The following is a 14,932-nucleotide window of genomic DNA, read 5'->3' as shown; positions in this document are numbered from 1 at the left end:
TCAAAATAAATAAACTTTAAAAAAACGCCACCAGGAAAGAGGAAATGATGCCAACCAATTAAACTGACACAAGGCAAAAATACCATTGATTATAACACATGAATTTATTTCAGAGATATTAAAATGTGGGAGGGGCAGAAATGAATGACTCGGAATTGATAAAATATGATATTTTGACTTGCCTCATTTATAAAAAGAAAATAATTATCATTTTCTCTACTGAATACACATAAAGATCAAACCAGGAAATTAATCATCAGCTCTTATTTCTCAATGTAGTTTTGAATTGCACAACAGGAACTTTAGCTTCCAAGGTAGAATGTTTTCCAATGACTACTCCTGTTAAAGTAGCATAAAGGAAAGTTAAATTTTCCTATAGTCTTTTTAGGACAAATATTGTATGATTCCACTCATACAGAGTATCTAGAAGAGTCAAAATTGGGGTGTCTGGCTAGCTCAGTCAGTGGAGCATGTAACTCTTGATCTCAAGGTCATAAGTTCAAGCCCCACATTGGACGTGGAGCCTACTTAAAATTAATTTTTTTTTAAATTAAAAAAATAGTCAAAATCATAGAAACAGAAAGTATGAAGGGGGTTACCAGCATTTGAGGAGAGGAAAATGGGTAATTAGTATATAGTGGGTATAGCATTTTGGTATTGCAAGATGAGAAATTTCTAAAGATCTATTGCACAGTAATGTCAAAGTCTTCAATGCTACTAAACTGTACACTTAAAAATGGTTAAGATTCTAAATTTAACATAATGTGTGTTTTACAACAATAAAAAACATTCTTACAGTCTTTTAAGAAAGATTCTTTCCTATGTGGGTCAAAGCTAACTCAGCCCCTCAGTCCTTTTTTTTTTTTTTTTTTTTTTTTTTGAGAGAGAGAAAGCACAAGCAGGGCAGAGATGGGGAGAGCAAGAGAGGGAGAGGGAATCTTAAGCAGGCTCCATACATGTCCCATTAACTCACTCAGTCTTTTGATCTACTGGGTGAAGAATTATCTTTATGATTATCATGCATCAGAGCCCAATGTAATTTAAACAGAAAGTAGATGAATTCATGAATTGGTATCATCTACCTACTCACTCATTCTTTGATCCATCCGTTGATTCATTCATTCATCCACCCATTTATTCATCCAATTATCCACCCAATATTTACTGAATTTCTATTTTATTCCAGGTACTGGGATATACTTTGAGAAAACAAAGATGAAAAAGTGCTTGTGTTCAAGGAGATGCCCCAAAAAAGTACTACAATGCCTTACTTACTTAAAAGATTGGGATTTTGCATCTCAAATCTATGAAAAATAGCTCATGTCCCCGCACCCCCCACATAGAATGCTCTCCTTTCTCCCACTGACTATTCAAATCCCATCAATTTTTTCAGAAGTCATTTCAAATCATCCTGTGCTATGAAGTCTTTCCCAAACTCCTAAATTGCTTATGGTATGTAATTTGGCTCCTAATTGGGCATTGGATAAGTAAAACACACAATGTATTAGATGATTATACGAGTTAGAAGAGAAATCAAGCAGAAAGAAGGAATATGACTATTGGGATGAGGAGGTTGACATTTTAAACAAGGGGTAGCCAGTGAAAGTCTCAGTCAAAAGCAGAATTTTCAGAAGTGACTTGAATTAAGTGAGGCATGAGCCATGTATTTGGGGGAGGGGTATTCCAAGCAAAGAGAATAGTTAGTAAATAGCCCTGGGTGGCAGTATGCCTAGTATGTGAGAGGAATAGAAGGGAAACCATTGTGGTTGTAATGGAGTGAATAAGGGGTGAAGTTGGGAAATGAAGTCAGAGAGGAAATGAATCCAGGTCATGTAGGGCCTGTGGGTTTTACTAAGAACTTTGGCTTTTTTTCTGAATGGGACAGATATCATTGGAGGATTCAGGCTGAGAAGTGACATGATCAGAATTATTTATTTTTTCTTATTGTTAATATAATCTCTTTGCTCTCTCTGTTGGGAATAGACTTTGGAGGTCGGGAGCATGGGACATCTTTGCAAGGAGACCATTTAGGAGGATGTTGCAATAATTTAATCAAGAAATAATGATGACTAGAACCTACTGGTGGCAGTGAGGGTAGAGAGAAGTAGTGGAATTTGGAATATATTTAGAAATAGAGCCATTAGAGTTTGTTGATGAATCAGACACGGGGTGTGAAAAAAAGAGTCAAGGATCACACCTGGGCAACCAGAAGGATGAAGCTGCCGCTACCTGAGATTGGGAAGATTGTGGGAGGTACAGAATTTGCAGAAAACATTGTGAGCTTAGTTTTGTAGGTGTTAAATTTGAGAAGAGTACCAGACTTGTAAGTGGAGATGATGACTGGGCAGTTGAATGGAAGAATCTGGAGTTCAGAGGAGATGTGAAGTTTGGAATATATAAATGGCATCTACAACCACGATACTGGGTGAAATCAACTAATGAGAAAAAACTAGGTAGAAAACTAGGTAAAAAAGAAAAAAGAGAAAAGATCCAAGAGCTGAGATTGTGGAGATGGCTCTGTAATTATTTCCATCAGAGCAGAACACTCTGACCTGTTAGAAAGAAGTGCTATTCAAGACTTCACGATCCTTAAAACTTAAGACATGATAGGAAATCCTCTGGAGTGGAAATTACAAATGTTCACTGGGTGTTTTGGGCATTAAGGAGAAAACAGAAAAGAGAGAGCTTTGGAGATCAAAATAGAGGGCTTTGGGAGCATTTTGCACACCTGTAAGCATGCAGAGTGGGCACCAATATGTAAAATTCTCCTTAAAGGTAAGCAAGAATAAAATGAATATAAAAAACAATTTGGTAACTGAACAAGAACCAATGTCACAAGGTGTGACTGACACCAATTCTCTGCTACCAACTGGTGTCCTGTAATGCTGATATAACACCCAGAATTAATGCAGACCCCACGCATTGCCCCCACTTCAGATGCTAACCACAAATGGGGTCCCCAGGACATCTGCACTTCTAAACAGCTGGTTACAAATCAGGGGTCTCATGACCCTTCCCCAGGCTTTATAATTTGCTAGAATTTTCAGAACTCAGGAAAGTCTCATACTTCCAATTATAGTTTAATTATAAAGAATGCAGATCTGACCAATGAAGAGAGTCATACACCAAACTTGGGACATAAGGCAGAGCTTCCACGCTATCTCCTCATGGAATCCAGGCATGTCACCTTCGCAGCACATCAATGTATTCACGAAACAGGAAGCTCCACCAGGCCCCTGTGCAATAGTTGTACATGTCAACTTGATTGGGCCATGAGGTACCAAGATATTGGGTGTTTATGTACACACGTGTGTGTGTGTGTGTGTGTGTGTGTGTGTAATTTGGCCCCTAAACATTTTACACAAAAATCAATTCTAAATGGATGGTAGGCCTTTTTATAAAAGGTAAAATAGTAAAGCTTTAAAAAAACATTAAAACAACTTAAAACTTTGAGTAGGCAAAGATTTCTTTTAAAACAGTACAGAACACTCACATAATGGAAAAAAACTGAATTGAGCTATATTAAAATTACAAACTTATGTTCATCAAAAAGCACCATAAAAGGAGTTAAAACACAACTCGCAGAAAGAACATTTGTAATATAAATATCCAACAAGAGATTTTTATCTAGAATATATAAAAAGCTCCTACAAATCAACAAGAAAAAAAATGGCTAGCTGATAGAAATGGGCAACAGACATGCTTACAAAAGAGAACACTTAAATGGCCAGTAAACATTTGAAACAGTGCTTGACTTCATTAACCATGAGAGAAATGCAAGTTGAAACCACACCCAAATCAAAATACACCAGAAAGTCTAAAATTATAAAAGACAGAAATAACAAATGTTGGGTAGGATGCAGAACAACTGGAACTGTCACACTGTTAGTTGTGAGCCACCCCAGTATTATCTGCTAACCCAGCCTATATATAAGATTTTATTTATTTACTTTTTAAGTAAACGTTCCACTCAACATGTAGCTTAAACTCATGACCCCGTGATCAAGAGTCACATGCTCCTCCAACTGAGCCAGCCAGGCAACCCCTGGGCTTTGCTTTAAAATCATCTAGTGAGAGTGGGGCACTTGGGTGGCTCAGTCAGTTGAGCGTCTGACTTTGGCTCAGGTCATGATCTCACAGTTTGTGAGTTTGAGACCACGTCGGGCTCTGTGCTGACAGCTCAGAGCCTGGAGCCTGCTTTGGATTCTGTGTCTCCCTCCCTCTCTGCTCCTCACCCACTCACGCTGTGTCTCTCTCTGTCTCTCAAAAATAGATAAAAATGTTTTAAAAAACTTAAAAAATCATCTAGTGAGAGGAAAGAGGCAGTAGGTAGAGTATAAATGAAACTATATGGACCTTATGCTGATAAATGTTGAAAATCTGTGATGAATACATGAAAGTTCATTATATTGCATTCTCTATTTCTGTATTATGTTTGAAAAGTAAAACACTTTGCTATCACAACAGAGTAATAACAATTTATATAAGTCCTAACAATTCCATTGTAAGTTATACAACCAAGGAAAATATGTACATATGTTCACCAAACGACACGTACGAGAACTTTCTCAGTGGCACTATTCATAATAGCCCCAAACTGGAAATAACTCCAATGCCCATCAACAGAAGAATGACTAGTTACATCAACTGCGGTTTATTTAGACAGTACAGTACAAAAGTAGGAATGAGAATGAAATATCTACAACTTCACAAAACATGGATGAGTCTTACAAAAATAATGATGAGTGAAAGAAGCTAGACACAGTCCTTACTGACAGTATGATTCTATTTATGTAAAATACAAAAAAACAGGCAAAACTAATCCATGTGTTAGCAGTCAAAAGAGTGGTTTCTCTTTGGAGGCGGCAGTTACTGGAAGGGGACACAACAGAGAAAATTCCTGCTTTGTTGTTTTTTTTTAAAATGTTTATTTATTATTAAGAGACAGAGGGAGGCAGAGCACGAGAATGGGAGGGGCAGAGAGAGGAGGAGACACAGAGTCGGAAGCAGGCTCCAGGCTCTGAGCTGTCAGCACAGAACCCGATGCGGGGCTTGAATTCACAAACGGCGAGATCATGACCTGAGCTGAAGTCAGAGGCTCAACTGACTGACTCACTCAGGCGCCCCTGCTTTTTGTTTTTTTGTTTTTCAGTTTTATTCATTTTGAGAGAGAGAGAGAGAAAGAGAGAGAGCATACGTGTGCACATGCAAGTGAGGGAGGAGCAGAGAGAGAATCCCAAGCAGGCTTAGCATTGTCAGCGTGTAGCCTGTTGCAGGGCTAGAACTCAGAAACCTTGAGATCATGACCTGAGCTCCATTAAATGCTTAATGGACTGAGTCACCCAGGTGATCCCCCAAATCCTGTTTTTTGATCTGGATGCTGATTACATGTGTATGCTCCACTTGGGAGTATTCATCAATTGTATTTTTGTGTGCACTTTTATCAAGTGTGTTACAATTCAATAAAGTGTAAAACAAAACAAAAATACTATCCAATCTTCTAGAAGATCGTGGCTCAGAATGTAACTACAGTTATTCTGTCTAATGGCTGTGTTAATGACAAGTCAAATTTGGGTTATTTCTTTTACATGCTCAAGTGGAAGTAGCTAGCTAAAGTAAGGCTGAGGCCAATCCTTCAGTAAAATGAATATGATTGTTGATATTTCAGAGTTCAGATGTTCTCAGAGTGAGCCTTTTCTAAAATCCCTTTTCATATTTTGATTCTCTAATCTATAGGTACAAAATCAAGTTAAATTCTATTCACTTGGGAGCTTAATCATTTTATGACCTTTTGAAGATTTCTCAATCATGACTCCACTTTTCAATATTCATTTCCATCTGGATTGATCCAAGGTGACCAGAAGTTATTTTTGAATTTTGCAAATTATGGAGCCCTTAGAGGCAGAAATTTATTTAATTTTTTTTAAAGTTTATTTGTTTATTCAGAGAGAGAGAGAGCGGGGGGGAGAGAGAGAGAGCACACACGCATGCCAGTTGCGGAGGGGCAGAGAGAAAATCCCAAGCAGGCTCCACACTGTCAGCACAGAGCTGGATGTGGGGCTCAAACCCACAAACTGTGAAACCATGACCTGAGCCAAAACCAAGAGTTGGATGTTCAGCTGACTGAACCACCCAGAAACCCCATTAGAAGGAGAAATTTAAATGTAGGCTGTATAAATATTTTCATGCCAAGGTTATTATCAGAGATGTGAGAGAATTAACATGACATTCAATAATTTATGAGGAAAAAAAAGCATTTGTTTTAAAGTAGGCTTCATATCCAGCCAAATGCAGGGCTTGAACTCAAGACCCTGAGAATAAGACCTGAGATCAAGAGTCAGATGCTTAACCAACTGATCCACCCAGGTGCCCCCAAAAAAGCATTTCTAATACTGAATTGTTAGGACTTACATAAATTGTTGTTACTCTGTTGTGATAGCAAAGTATTTTACTTTTCAAACGTAATACAGAAAAAGAGGATATAATATAAGGAACCCTCATGTATTTATCACAGATTTTCAATATTTATCAGCATAGGGTCCACATAGTTTCATTTATACTCAACCTACTATCTCTTTCCCCTCACTAGATGATTTTAAAGCAAAGCCCAGGGGGTGCCTGGTGGGCTCAGGTGGTGGAGCATGTGACTCTTGATTATGGGGTCATGAGTTTAAGCTCCATGTTGGGTGGAAAGTTTACTTAAAAAAAAAAAAAAAAAAAACCTCCTGGGGCACCTGGGTGGCTCAGTCGGTTAAGCGTCCGACTTCGGCTCAGGTCATGATCTCACAGTCTGTGAGTTCGAGCCCCGTGTCAGGCTCTGTGCTGACAGCTCAGAGCCTGGAGCCTGTTTCAGATTCTGTGTCTCCCTCTCTCTCTGACCCTCCCTTGTTCGTGCTCTGTCTGTCTCTGTCTCAAAAATAAATAAACGTTAAAAAAAAAAAATTAAAAAAAAAAAACTCCTAAAAAAAAAAAAGCAAATCCCAGACATCATATTTTATCTGTGTAGGCTTCAGTAGACACATACGCACCCATATTTTTAAGACTTAAAGACCATGGTATCATTATCATATCTAAAATAAATTGACAAAAATTCTTCAATATCATCAAATAGTGAGTCAATATTATCATTTTCCTCATTGCCTTGATGATGATGATGATGATGATGATGATTTTTTGGTTAGTTTTTGATTCAGGATCTAGTCAGGGCCCATATATTGCATTTGATTACTGTATCTCTTAAGGGTCTTTTAATCAATAGGCTCCTGGGGTACCTGTGTGGCTTGGTTGGTTGAGCATCCAATTTTTGACTTTGGGTCAGGTCATGATACCAGGGTCATGGGATAGAGCCCTGTGTCGGGCTCCGTATTGAGCGTGGAGCCTGTTTAAGATTCTCTTCCTCTGCTCCTCTCCGCTGCTCTCTCTTTTTAAAGGAAAAAAAAAATATTTAATCAGTAGCCTCTCTAAATGCTCCTTTTCCTCTGCCATTATTTGTTGAAGAAACAGGTTGTAACACCACAGTTGAACAAGTTGACTTTGGTATTGTAATTCTATTTGGATTCACATTTACTGTTATTCACATGTAGTTTTCTTGTAGAAGTGAGAAACCATATTTCTATTAAATCCTGTCCCACCAGAAGTCCACTATGAAATGGGATTTTATTGCTGACTCATTAATAAGTGGCTCTATCAGTAAATATTTATTAAGTGCTTACTATCTCTTAGACACTGTGCTAAGCACATTAAAAGCATTATTTCATTCAATCCTCACAGCCCTTCATGAGGTAGCTATGATTATTCCCATTTTACAGACAAGGAGATTGAAGCACAGAGTTCAGTAATTTGTCCAATGACACTAACTTTTGGAACTGGGAAAACTGGGATTACGATCAATTTGTCTAACATCAAATCCATGCTCTTAACAATAGCACTGTTTTATGAGCTTTTAGAAAATATCCCCATTTTAGGAGGTGTTAGTGTCCAGACCTGACTTCCATATTTTTCTAGTTTTCTTTGTACCCTTATTCCTCAAAGTGTGGTTTGTAGGCCAGCGGGAGAATCTCACATCCTACCTCAGATCTTCTGTATTGGAATCTTCATGGGTGGGGCCCAGTGAACCTGTAATAGTTCTCCAGGTGATTTATTTTTTTTAATTTAATTTTTTTTTTATTTTGAGAGAGAGAGAGAGAGAGAGAGAGAGAGAGAGAGTGTGTGTGTGTGTGTGTGTGTGTGTGTGTGTGTGAGTGGGGGAGGGGCAGAGAAAGAGAGAGACACAGAATCTGAAGCAGGCTCCAGGCTCTGAGCTGTCAGCATAACTGACTGAGCCACCCAGGCACCCCTCCTGGTGATTCTTAATGCCAGCCAAAGTTTGAGAGCCACAGCTTTAGACTGTACCAGGTTGGTGGTCAGGATAGCTACTTAATTCTTCTACCTTGTATTTTGAGGCAGTTTAGAGAGATATGAGGAGAGTTGCAACTCTGGATTATGGCTTTGGATTTTATGACCATGGAAAGTAATAAAAATAAATGCTTCTTTCTCTTTCTTGGAGCTTTCCCCTATTTATCATTTCCTATATCATTTTTTCATAGACTTTTCCGTGTTCTTCCTTTTCCCACCCCCGACCCCTGAACCCTATGCAGCTATTGTGTTAGTTTAGAACTCCTGGGTACTTAGAAACACACAGCCAGTGTGATGGATATACCATGAGAAGCCCCTTCCTCTACATGTTTTGTCTGAAGTTGGCAGAGCAATTATCTGTTCACCTCGAAGGCTCAGCCCAAATGGCATTTCCCGGGTGACCCTGCCTTGACTGCCTCCTTTCCTAGGCCAGAATCAGTTATAATCTCATTTCCTTTCTTGAGTCAGCTGGAACACACACATACCCCACCCCTTCACCAAAGCTTTTATCACAGGGGACTGTACCAGATATTTAAATGCCTGCCCCCACCCTGATGGCTGGCTTTTGAGGACTGTCACTGTCCTTGTACCTTTTATATCTGTACGTTGTTCATCAGTCTAGCACACAGTAGGTATAATGATTTCTGAATGAAAGAAAAGAATGCAGTGAGTCTGGGCTTCAGCATTCATGTAATGGGCCTACTCTCCACGATCCAGGGGTAGGAGTAAGAGTGTGTGTGTGTGTGTGTGCAGAGGCACAGGCAGTGGTACAGAGAGATTAATAAGCCCAGGGAGGCAGCATGGTTTGATCATTGCTGCAGCCAGCCAGCCCAAATGCAGGTGAAGCTGTGGGAGATGGGAGAGGGCACTTCCTGTCAAGGCAATGTTAACCTTAAAAATAAAACTACCACTTATTTTACCAGCAAAAGATGGGTTTCTTTGGGAGCCACAGAGAATTGCAATCCAGACACACAAGCTTCAGCAAAACCATAGGCAAGTCCAGCAAACAAAACAGAGGAACATTACTTTATAAAGGAGGAAGTTGGGAGGGGTTGCTTTGAACAAAAGTCTGTTAGAGAGAAGCAGGAGTTCAGGGCAATGATGCTTTGTCATTGGCTGAGTGGCAGGGGTGATCCATCTCTTGTAGGAGATGCAATCAATGTACATTGTTCCCTGTTGGGACATGTACTTGGTGATTCTTTTCTTTTTTTTTATTTTTAATTTTTTAAAGTTTATTTATCTATTTTGAGAGAGACAGAGACGGTGTGAGCCAGGGAGGGGCAGAGAGAGAAGGAGAGAGACAAAATCCCAAGCAGGATCCACACTGCCAGCACAGAGCCCGATGTGGGACTCGAACCCACGTATGATGAGATCATGACCTGAGCTGAAGTTGGACGTTCAACCAACTGAGCCACCCAGGCGCCCCTTGATGATTCTTTCTTGTTGAGATTCTTCTGTTTTTGTAATTGACAGGTCTCCCTGTAATTGACATTGGGTGGTAAGGTTCCCCCTACCAGCCTCCCCTTCTAGCACCCCGAGTCCACTTTAGTCAGGTTTCCCTTTATTAATTTTCACAGAGTAAAGTGTTACAGCTACTTTGGAAATACGTGATAAAAATTCCACCAGCAGAGTTATTCTGCCTGTTCCCACCTGTCTCCTTTCTGAGTGGTCAAGTTTCACCCTATGGGGATTGGAGGCCAGGTGGGGGCAGAGACCTGAGGAGTACAAGATTTGAGTACACGTTTTGTTTCTAGATCAGCAACATATGTAAAGCTTCTAGTCTTGGGAAGCTTTCCTTTAGTAAACATATTGCCTATTACCTTGAATCAACTTCTAAAAGATACTAGTTTATTATTATTATTAAGAAAGTAATATACACCTACTGCAGATTATTTTTTAAAAACTGAAAAGTTGGGCACCTGGGTGGCTCAGTCGGTTGGGTGTCCAATTTCGGCTCAGGTCATGATCTCATGGTTTGTAAATTTGAGCCCCACTTAGGGCTCTCTGCTGTCATCACAGAGCCTGCTTTGGGTCCTCTGTCCCCCTGTCTCTATCCCCACCCCTTTCTCATGCATACCCTCTCTCTCTCAAAAATAAACATTAAAAAAAGTTAAAAAAAAAAACAAACATAAAAGTTGATAGGGCCATCCATACTTCCATTACCCAGAGAAAATGATAATTAATATTTCTTGTGTATTTTTTCTCTTGCAATTAGCAATAAAACTCTACAGAATGATTTAATTGAAATATTATCTGAAATTTTCAATCCTTTACATATGTTTAAAATGTATGAAGTGATATGGGATTGTGCAGTTTTGCATAGGACTTCTAAAATTTTTGGTGACAGGAGAGTATGTATAAATCAACAAAATGCAGGGAGCCTGGGTGGCTCTGTCAATTGAGCATCCAACTCAGGGTCAGGTCACAATCTTGCAGTCCGTGAGTTTGAGTCCCGCGTCGGGCTCTGTGCTGACAGCCTGGAGCCTCCTTCAGATTCTGTGTCTCCTTCTCTCTCTGCCCCCATGCCCCTACTCTCTGTCCGTCTCTCTCTCTCTCTCTAAAAATAAATAAACATTAAAAAAAAATTTTAAAAAAGTCAACAAAATACAGGCTGCTTGCTCTGTGGATTTGCTGAGGTCAGAGAATAGTCAGTCATTTTGTAATTTGAAAGTTAATATACATTTTAACTGAAAATATTGGTAAGTGATCATTTGGTCTAAATGTTTTCCTCTTTACAAAGTATATTTTTCCAGAAGTAAATAATTTGTTCTTATCTATAGAGTGGCATGCCATTCATTTTGACCTTAAATGTCTATAAAAATTATGCAATTTGGCAGGCAGGTCTGACAGTCCTAGGTCAACCAAATGTTTTGTAGATTAATAATGATAGCTATGCTCTTCATTAATCAGCTTAGCTGGGAATATCCTGAGTTCAGAGTTGTACAGTGGTTGTTGGATGTACCTTTAGGCAAATTTATTTTTGTAGCAGTTGGCAATATAAAAAAAAAAAAAAGACAAAGGCAGTGGTTTCCACTTCACTGAAAATAAAAGCAATATTTATCTTAAGAGCAGTGCTCATTATACTTTACATTATTCTATTTAGATGACAAGCTATTATTAACAGGAAGCAAAATGCTATTCACAGTACATGTTATAGGATCATCATTAACTGTGCAAGACTAGTGTTTTTGTAGCCTTTCAGACATACGCTCCAATTTGGCTTGGTTATCCCTGCTGTTTTCTAAGCTTGCTTGATGTATTTTAGGGTGTAGATAGATCTCAAACAGGAAACAAAAAGATCTTTCTTGTTTGGAATTGCCAAGTCCTTGTTATAGCGGGAGTTTTTTGGAAAACCCATTTAAGCAGTGAAACTTCATGTTTTGAGATTTTATAATAATGACAATAAAGCATACACATTAAACTATTTTTTTATTACCCATTTTCAATTAATTCAATCATTTGGGACATTACTGTAGGGTATATATTCGTTGGTTTTATATCTCAAAAGATAAGTTTCTCATTGACTAGGGAAGGGTATAAACATGTAAAACCTGAAACATCACAAAAGAAACTAAAAGAAGTTGTAACAATCCTTCTTACTATTGAAATTATACTGGCAGTCCTAGCCAATGCAGTGAGGTCAGAAAAGGAAAAGAAAGGCAAAACTGTTATTATTTGCTGATAATACAACTGTTTAGCTCCAAAGGCCAAGAGATTCAATTGACTTATTAGAGCTAGTAAGGCAATGTGGTGCCTGGGTGGCTCAGTTTGTCAAGTGTCCAACTGGCTCAGTTGGTTAAGTGTTCAACATGGCTCAGGTCATGATCTCATGGTTTGTGAGTTTGAACCCCACGCAGGGCTCTGTACTGACAGCTCAGAGCCTGGAGCCTGCTTTGGATTCTGTGTCTCCTTCTCTCTCTGCCTCTCTCTCTCTCTCTCTAAAACAAATAAACATTTAAAAAAATTTAAAAAGAACTAGTAAGGGAGTGTAGTAAGGCAATTGAATAAAAGTTCAATATGCAAAACCTTTTCTATAGGTCAGTCAACCAATTGAGAAATGTGACATAAAGATTCTGTACACAGTAACAAAAAAACTTATAAAATGTCTAGGAATAAACTCAATGAAAGAAACATATAAGGCACATAATTAACCAAACTATAAAGTTATTAAAGAACTAAAGTTCTAAATAAGGAGATATATGTACACCAGTTTTCAGGTTGAGCTGCCTGCATATTACATGGGTGTCAGTTATGTACAAATAATGAAATCTCAATTAAAATCCCAAAGGATTTTCATTGAACTTGTCAGGCTGATTTTAAAGTTCATTCATCGGAATACCCAGAACCTAGAACAGCACCTGGCAAATAAAAGGAGTGTACCAAACGTGTGGTGCTTGAATAATCAATGAATGAACAGCTTCAATAACTACCTATATGCAAATGACTCCCATATTCGTATTTGTACCCTGAAGTCATCCTCTGAGATCCAGACCTGTATATTGAATTGCCTGCTTAACCTCTTCACTTGATTAGCAAGAAACCGATTTAGACTCATTACCCCTCTTGCAAATCCTGTCCTCTACTAGTCATCAAGATGAGTAAACTCAAAGCTGGGAGTTATCTGTAACCATTCAACTGTCCATTTATGATGGACATCCAAATCATCACAAATCCTGTTGAGTTTATCTGCTGAAATTTTCCTGAGTCCCTCTGTGTCTCTCATCTATATTGCCACCACGGTCTGTCATAATTTCTTCCCCATTCTAGTGAATAACTTCCTAACTACTTTCTTCTCAAACTCAGTACTTTTCCTTCTGCTGCCTTCCTACCTCAAAACAAGGTCAGGATTTTCATTGCTTTTAGAATTAATTCCAAGTTCTTCACCGTGGCTTACAAAGTTTGGCCTGGCCTGGCCCCCACCTATGTCTTCAGAGTCATCTTCCATGACATTTGCCCTCACTTCTAAGCTTTGGCCACAATGACTTTTCAATTTTTGAAATATGTTATGTTCCCTCCTGCCACAGGGCCTTTGCATATGCTATTCCTTCTGCCTGGAATCATCTCATTTCTTCCTTATCCTAATTAACTCTACTTCTCCTTAAGATCTCATCTCAATCATCTTAGGTACAATCCTCCTGATTCCCATCATACTCATATCACTCTGCTTCGTAGCTCAAATTAAATTTACTTTACGTGGATGATTTTCAGACTTCAAGCTTAATCAGAACAGCTTAAACATGTCTTTTTGTACTTACTATGCTTTCCCTAGCCATGATGCTAGGGAGAATAAATAAATGGAAGAATGAAGGTATCTAGGTAAATGTATGCACAATGACTTGAAATGGCCAGCAATCAATAGCTCTTCATTCAGTGAGTGAGGAGAAACTTAATCTGGTTCTAAGTAAGAAAGGATCATGGGCCAGAAAACCAACTGCAAGTGCTTTATGTTTAATTTCACATTTTGAAATTGTTTCCACAGGAAAGTCCCAATATTGACATCAGTGCATTACAATGAAAACCAGAAAGGATTCAAATATGAGGAGAGATTCACCCATGCAGATAATCAGGATTTGATTTATAATAAAAAATGATGAAGTAGATATTTCATACAATGCTCAGTTAAAAGCAAGAAAGAAATTTAAACAAGAACTTGAAATCATCTGTGTTTTAAAGATCTTGGTTTCACGTACCATAAATATAAAGATAAAATTTTCCATTATACTTCATCATTATGTAAGACTAGCTTAATTGAATAAGATGTTCACGCATAGTAAATTCATAAGTAAAATAAATAAGAATGGCTGACAGTTTATCTTGAAGAATTGATAGAAATTTTTGTTTTACTTTTTAGAAGTTCTTTAGTTTTGATGAGTAACCTAAGATTTTTCAAGTTGCCTATATAATCATAACATAGATTCAAACTTACTTCACATATATTTATTCATTTCTTACAGCCCCCCAAAATTTTTAATAAGAGTAAAGAGATGCAACATAGCAGTTTTGATAATACTTTAAGCACCATTTATAACAAATGTTAGTTATTTGTTGACACAGATTAAATGCATTTTTCCTAATTTCTTTTTTTAAATAATTTTTTAAATGTTTATTTATTTTTGAGAGAGAGAGAGAAAGAGAGAACAAGCAAGGGAGAGTCAGAGGGAGAGGGAGACACAGAATCAGAAGCGGGCTCCAGGCTCCGAGCTGTCAGCGCAGAGCCAGATGCGGGGCTCGAACCCAGGAACTGTAAGATCATGACCTGAGCCGAAGTCCGACGCTTAACCGATTGAGCCACCCAGGTGCCCCATTTTTCCTAATTTCAGGGATTATTTAATTCCTTTGCAATGAAATCACCTATTCCATACCCATAAATATATCTGATACACTGATAAAAAGTAAAATGTAACACATTTCTCTATGTTTCTAGTTAACCAAAACTGTCGGGGAGATTTAATAAATATGCACATTGTGTAGTCCCTGACATAACCCAAGAGAATTATAAGATTATACTGTTAAATTACTAAGCCTACATGAAGATTTC

The 14,932-nt window shown here is 38.3% G+C and overlaps 1 long non-coding RNA gene across 2 annotated transcripts in view; it reads left to right on the top strand.

Moving 5' to 3' along the window:
- LOC131485414 (uncharacterized) overlaps positions 1 to 14,932 on the top strand; it is a 94,500-nt gene that overhangs the window by 57,624 nt on the left and 21,944 nt on the right. The gene's annotated exons all lie outside the window — the stretch shown is intronic.

Source organism: Neofelis nebulosa, chromosome 9, assembly GCF_028018385.1.
Source record: "Neofelis nebulosa isolate mNeoNeb1 chromosome 9, mNeoNeb1.pri, whole genome shotgun sequence".
NCBI lineage: Eukaryota > Metazoa > Chordata > Mammalia > Carnivora > Felidae > Neofelis > Neofelis nebulosa.
The sequence above is the reverse complement of the archived record's forward strand: the minus strand, read 5'-3'. Positions and strand labels throughout refer to the sequence as shown.